This window comes from Equus caballus, chromosome 27 (assembly GCF_041296265.1).
Source record: "Equus caballus isolate H_3958 breed thoroughbred chromosome 27, TB-T2T, whole genome shotgun sequence".
Taxonomy (NCBI): domain Eukaryota; kingdom Metazoa; phylum Chordata; class Mammalia; order Perissodactyla; family Equidae; genus Equus; species Equus caballus.
The window spans coordinates 53,123,739-53,131,158 of record NC_091710.1 but is presented as its reverse complement, the minus strand read 5'-3'; the positions used below and the strand labels follow the sequence as shown (position 1 = coordinate 53,131,158).

The following is a 7,420-nucleotide window of genomic DNA, read 5'->3' as shown; positions in this document are numbered from 1 at the left end:
AGTTAAAAAAGATATCACATCTCAATAAAGATAAGATAAATGACATGTTTGAGGTGTATAATTTGGTAAGTTTTGATATGTGTATACATCCATGAAATGATAATGGCAGTCAAAATAACATCTCCCTCATCTCAAAAATTTTCTTCATATCCTCTTGTAGACCCTGACTTCCAACCTTGACTGCTCACTACGCCCTTTCTAAGCAACCACTGGTCTTCTTTCTATCACTACTAATTATTTTACATTTTCTAGAATTTTGTGTAAATAGAATATTTTTGCTCTTTCTTGTATGACTTCTTTTATTCAGCACAATTATTTTGACATTTATCCATGTTGTTGGAGCAATAGTCCATTTCTGTCATCATTTCTTAGAAGTATTCCATCGGGTGAATAGGCCATAATTTGTGTATACATTCATCTTTTGATGAACATTGTTTCCAGAATTTGAGTAATATAAATAAAGCTGATATGCACTTTCATGTATAAGCCTTTATATGGACACGTGCTTCTATATCTCTTTGGCAAATACCTAGGAGGCGAATGAATGAGTATGTGGTAGGTGTGTACTTAACTTTTTAAAGAATTGCTGATCTGTTTTCCAAAATGATTGTATCACTTTACATTCCCACTAGCATGGTATGAGAATTCGATTTCCCAAACATTTTTGCCAAAATTTTGTATGGATGGTCTTGTTTTTTTTTTTTTGTTTTTTTTTTTTTACTCTTTAGGTGGCTAGTAGTTTTTCACTGTGGCTTTCATTTGAGTTTACTTAAAATAACTAATGAGTCAAGTGTCTTTCATGTGCTAAATTGCTATCTGTATATCTTCTTTGGTGAAGTGTCTGTTTCAATCTTTTGTCCATTTTTATCTGGACTGTTTTTCTTATTATTCAGTTTTGATCCTTTTTTATATATTCTGGATACGATGTCTTTTATCTTATCTCTGATTTATAAGTATTTTCCTCTTAGCCCTTGACCTTTTTTCATTTCCTAGCAGTGTCTTATTAAAAGCAAAAGTTTTAATTTTGATTATCTCCAATTTATCAATTTGTTATTTTATGGGTCATTCTTTTAGTATTGTGTCTACAATAGACACGATAGACACAATGGTAGGTGTCTTTGCCTAACTTATTGTCACAAATGTTTTCTCCTATATTTTCTTCTAGAAGTTTTATAGTTTAGTTTTGACATATTTTGAGTTAATATTTGTTTATAGAACAAGGTATGGAGTGAAGTTTGTTTGTTTGTTTTTGCCTTTGCATCTTGCAAAACTATCCTTTTTTTTTTTACTGAATTGCTATTATACTTTAATAAAAAGTCAATTGAGTATATACATGTAGATGTTTATCTGTAATCACTATTTCGTTCTAATGATGTATTTGTCTATCATAATGCTAACACCACACACTGTCTTTATTATAGCTTTATAAGAAGTCTTAAAGTCAGGGAGTTTAAGCTTTCCAACTTTGTTCCCTTTTTTCAAAATTGTTTGGCTATTTATTTGGATTATCAAATAAATTTTAAAATTTATCTCTCAATTTCTACCAAAAACTTCTGATGCAATTTTGTTTGGAATCACATTACATCAATCTATAGATAAATATGGGGAAAATGGACATTTTAATTATATTAAGTCTTCTAATCTTTAAAAGTGATGTATTTCTCCATATGTCCTCTTTAATTACTCTTGATGTTGTACACCTTTTATTTTAGAGCTCTGCACAACTTTTAAGTAATTTATCCCAAAGTATTTCATATTTTAATGCTATTTTATGTTAACGCAATTTAAATTTCAAATTCCATTTGTTCATTGCTAACACAGAAATATGACTGAAAGTTGGATAATGATACTGTGTCTTGCAAACTTGTTCAGCTCATTTTTTTATTCTAGTAGTTTTTAAAAATAGAATTCATAGGATTTTCCTATGGAGCCTAGCTTATGAGATGTTTTTACCTCTTCCTTTTTATTTTATTTCTTTTTCATGCCCTATTGCACTGGCTAGAACCTCCAACATGAGGTTGAATTGATGTAGTGAGAGGATCCATTTTGTCTTGTTCCTGATATTAAGGGAAAATCATTCAATCTCTGACCATTAATGATGTTAACTGTTTTTCATTTATGCCTTTTATCAGTTTTATAAATTTCTCTTTTATTCTTATTTTGCTGAAAAATTTTATCAGGGATGCACGTTGAATTTTTTCAAGTGATTTTCCTACATATATAGATTTGATTGTAGTTTTTCATTTTTAGTCTTTATTATGTTGTATTATGTTGGTTAATTTTCAAACACTAAACAACTATGCATCCTGGGATAAACTTCCCCTACTCATTATATGTTATCCTTTTTATATGTTGTTTTACTAGATTTACTGGAAGTTTGTTAGAACTTTTTGTATTTACCTTGTAAGTAGTATCATTCTGTATTTAATATCTTTGATTTTGATATCAGAGTAATGCTGGCCTCATAGAATGAACTGTGAATTTCCCTCTTCTCTTTGGTTTTCTGGACGGTTTTGTATAGCACTGGTATCATTTCTTCCTTAAATATGGTTGAACTTGCCAGTGAAGCCATCTAGACATGGATATTTTTCAGGGGAAGTTTTTTAACAATAAATTCTATTTCTGCAATAGATATAGAGCTATTCAGTTATCTATTTCTTCTTGTGTGAGTTTTGATCGATTATGTTCTTGAAGAAACTTTAAAACTTCATCTATGTTGTTGGATTTATTGTTTTGAAGTTGTCCATGATATTCCATTATTATGCTTTTAATACCATTTTTATGTTTTATTGTAAATATTCACTTTTGTGTTCATAAGTTTGCATTCTTTGTCAAAAAAGAGGGACTTTAAATTATTTAATCTTCTGAAGTAACATATTCACTTGCACAATCTTGGTTGTAGTTGCTCTTCTCAAATGTCCTTTGGCTAACTCAATACCATTTGCAGGGCCACTCTTTCCTAACTGGCCTGAGATCAAGCCTCCTTCCACCTGAAGATGGCTGGTAATGAAGATGTATCAGCAGATGATATTTTTAGAGGATTTGTGTTTACTGTGACTAAGTTCTCTGAGTACAAGTTCACTCATTTTCTAGAGTGGTCAAGTCTGAAAGGCAAATTTCCTATTGACCCATAATTCCTTCCATGCTGGACACTGGGTATGGTTTGGACACCAGATATGATTTGGATTCTACAGATCATGTGCACTAACAAGTACTTTCATTAAGAACTGTGCATAAGAGAAGAAGCAGAGTGGTGTCGCACATATGGCTGCCATGGCTAGCTAATGTTGACCTGTTGCTGGCATCTTTTATAAAGACAGCAAGGGAGAATAAACAAACTATTATGAAAATAAAATAAATAAAATACAAAGTACAAGAGATGAATGACCAATTACTCAAAGGTATTCACAGGTTCTTTGTTATGATTTTCTGTCATGCTAGTAGCTGAGCTTTTGGTTCCTTTATATTTATTTCAAAATATATTATTGAACACTCTTTCTATTATTAAAAAGGAACTGTAACTTTTTCCCAGTTTCCTGAATTATCTGTCTATATTATGCCTTTTGAACAATCTCTCTTCCTGCTCACTGACATACAACATAGGAGATCTCTTTCACCATTGATTTTGAGGAAAAGATAATCCAAATTTGTCTACAACCATTTAATATAACTCCAAATGTGTTTTGGGCAAGTTTTCACCCAACTGACTACTTAACCATTCATGTCATACTGGCTATCTTTGTAGACTATGATTTATATTACTCCAAAAGTTCCTCTACCTATAAAAAATATATATGTAATGGTCTTCCAGGATTCTTTCATTGTGAAATTTCCAGACATTAATAAAATCTGTCATCCATACCATTCCTTTTCAAATATTTGTATTTGTAAGGTTTTATTCTACTTGTCCAACAATTGATGATTGCGAAAGGTACAGGATTCAATATTTCACACCAATTTCACTCTCTTACAAAGTTCCTTACATCCACATCATATCAAGGAAACCCTCATAGACCAGGTGAGGAATTTTCATGGGATAAAGAAAGGAATCAAGGTTTTGAAGACAGGGACAGCTCCCAAGTGGCATTGCCCTGTGATATGTCCATGTATTCACATATCAAGGAAAATGAAAGACAGCATAGCCAGGGGGGAAAGCTAAGATAAAAAAATCAGGAAAGATAGGACCACATCATTGCTGTAAAGGTGCTAAGATTATGAATGGGCACGGGAATGGGTGACCAGAAAGTTGGGGAAAAATGCTCAAGGATTGAGGTGAGGCAAATATTAGTTCTCAGCAGAACTGAATTCTTGAGTGCTGGGAACTTAGGTACTTCTGCATTATAATGGAGTCTCACGGACAGTGGCAGCGTAGGTCAGTGGTTAATAACAAAATTTTGTGCCAAACAAATCCAAATTGAAAATCTGGTTCTTCTTCTTCATGTTCCTGGGAGAATGTTCTAATCTCTCTAATTATAAATTTCCAAATCTATACAATAGTGATAATAATAGCACTTATCTAATATACTTACAATAAAAATTAAGTAAGAACTAATGAAGACTCAGGGCTGAACCTGGCAGTAAGAAAATAAATGTTACTGAATGTTTGTGTCCCCCCAAAATTCATATGTTGAAATCTAATCCCTAATGTGATGGTGCTAGGAGGTAGAGCCTTTGGGATGGGATTAGGTTATGAGGGCAGAGCCCTCACGAGTGGGATTAGTGTCCTTATAAAAGGGACCTCAGAGAACTCCCTTGCCCCTTCTGCCATGTGAGGATACAACGAGAAGACAAATGTTTATGAACCAGGAAGCGGATTCTCACCAGACACCAAATGTGCTGATGCCTGAATCCTGGACTTTCAGTCTTCATAACTGTGAGGAATAAATCTGTGTTGTTTATAAGTCACTCAATCTACACTCTTCAGCTATAGCACCCCAAATGGACTAAAACAGTTAGCAAATATTATCTTAGCCTGGTTTAGAAACAAAGGCACAGAGAGTTTGAGAACACAGCCCTGGTTTCCACCCCTAGTAAACAGTAGCTCCAGTGCTCAAGCCAGGCTCTCTCTCCCCAAGCCCTTGAGAAATACACCTGTTCTTCTACAACCTTATCTGTCTCCAGTTCTGCTGAAGCCTTGTGCTTGTTCCTATATTCTTGTAGCAGATGTTCCAGTATAAATACTCGGGTACATACATGATTGCACAGTCCATAGAGACTATGTGAACCTACCTATGCCCTTGCCTAGAAAACCATAGGATTCCTCAATCTCGGTGACGCACATCAGTGTGATCAGAGACGTACAGTCGCATGAGAAAATCCAATGTTGCAAAGAACAAAGACAGAAAAGGACTAGGTGGGTAGAACAAGTCAATACAGCTAATCGACAGAGTTAAAGAGACAAAAAACCTACCTGGTTAGTATCCTCATACACACTCAAGATGACATTGACCCCATGAAACAAGGAAATGATACCGTGAATAAAGTTGAAGCAGGGTGAGAAGGGGTATGGAGAGAGACTGTTGTTTTGATGATGAATAGTTTCATAACATTAGCTTTTTAAGATTGAAGTATAGCTTTAAAATTATAGGTGTAAATATATATTTATCACACGCATTTATCACTCAGATTTAAATTGTTTTATGCATTTATTGATGATTAAATTGATTATAGTTATAAATATGTTCATTTATATTTCACCAGTAGGATAAGCTTTTCTGGGAATTATTTTAAAAATAAAAAACACAGGGAAAAATAAACACAGGATTTCAAACTAAGAAAATTCTTGCCCACTGGTAACACTTTTGATGGTTTATGAATATTTCCCACAACAACAATATAGAAAATGAATCTCAAACTTACAGAAGATTCCAGTGAAAACGGCCCTCCATTAAACAAAAAGGATTGAGGGGGAAAAAAGATCATATCTTCTGTGACTTTTTAGACTAGAAGACAAGATCCATTTACAAACAACAAGGTTATTTTTGTTTATTTGTTTTTCCCACTTCGTGGATACCTTTTTGACCTCAAGAAGAGCTGCTTGTGAAGTTCTGTACCTAATAGGAGCCACGAGTCCAATGGCATCTTCTCACAGGCTTACACTCTTGAAAAGATTGCAGTTTTGGGTGGATAGTCAGATCTGTGGTATTCAATCTTAACATAGGAAGAATGTGAAACTGCATATTTTAACACTAGATACTTAATCATAGTTCCTCTAATGGGCGGCCTGCATCAGAAGATAGAGAACAAACCTTCCTAAGGTTCTCTTCTGTATTGCAGTTGATAGAAATTATATTTGGAAAAACCTGTTGCTTCCTCATAGAAACATTTTACCCCCCAGAACTGACAATCTCTCTCCTTCTTATCTTTGTTAAAACACAGGAAATGGAAGAAAATATTGAATCTGAAAGAGATACGTCCCAGTATGCCCCTGTGATGGTTAATTTTATGTGTCAACGTGGCTAGGCTTTGATGCCCAGATACTCAAACACCCATTGAGATGTTGCAGTGAAAGTATTAGACATGATTAACATTTGAATCAGTAGACTCAATTGAAAGTATAGATTATCCTCCAAAAATGTGAGGGTGAGCCTTAAGAGAAAAAACTGAACTTAAGAGAAAAAGACTGAACTTTTCCAGAGGAAGAAGAAATTCTGCCCTCAGACTTGAGCTGTAACATCAGCTCTTCCCTGTGTCTCCAGCCTGCTGACCTGCCCTGCAGATTTTGGACCAGCAAACTCCCACAATCACATGAGCCAATTCTGTAAAATAAACCAATCTCTCCATCTCTCTCCAGTATTCTATATAACTATATTTCCATCTATGTAATAATGATTGCATCATGTCTTCTTCAAGTGTAATTTATACACAAGCTGGGTTTATTCATCACAACAGGTGAGGTCTTCCTGACCTTCACTCACACTGCTTGGCTAATGTAGGTTGAAGGCGGAGGTCTCTTCATCACAGTCATCAGGGCTCCTGTTGACAGGGGATCCATCTCATTCAATACATTCACTTATTAAGGTGAATTCTGCACTGTCTTTTAAAGTTTCTGCCCAAAATGACTCAGTCACTTCTGTTCATATTTCATTGGCCAATATCTGACATGACCTCACCTAACTTCAGAGAAGGTTGAGAAGTGCGACCCCATATCATACACTCCAAAGAAAGAGAAATAGATGTTTTGCGAGCAATACTAATAAAAAGTAGCGTGTGGCCTTCTGAACACAATGTATGGTTAGTATACTTCCTTTATGTAAGATATACTTGCCCCGTTCCCAAGGAATATCATCTAAATTCTACCATGTCATTGTATCGAGGTCAAAGTCTGGGATCTCTGGATGATGCACATTGTTCTTATATGCTATTCCGTTGTCACTGCTCTTGATAGAGAAACCCTGAACAAGAAAATGAAAAATGAAGG

General features: G+C 34.6%; 1 long non-coding RNA gene across 1 annotated transcript in view; it reads right to left on the bottom strand.

Moving 5' to 3' along the window:
- Positions 1-5,626: 5,626 nt before the first annotated feature.
- The window catches only part of LOC138921034 (uncharacterized), a 264,373-nt gene continuing 262,579 nt past the window's right edge, over positions 5,627-7,420 (bottom strand). The window contains exon 5 of the long non-coding RNA XR_011433197.1: positions 5,627-7,394. This is a non-coding gene — a long non-coding RNA (uncharacterized lncRNA). The remainder of the gene's footprint in view (positions 7,395-7,420) is intronic.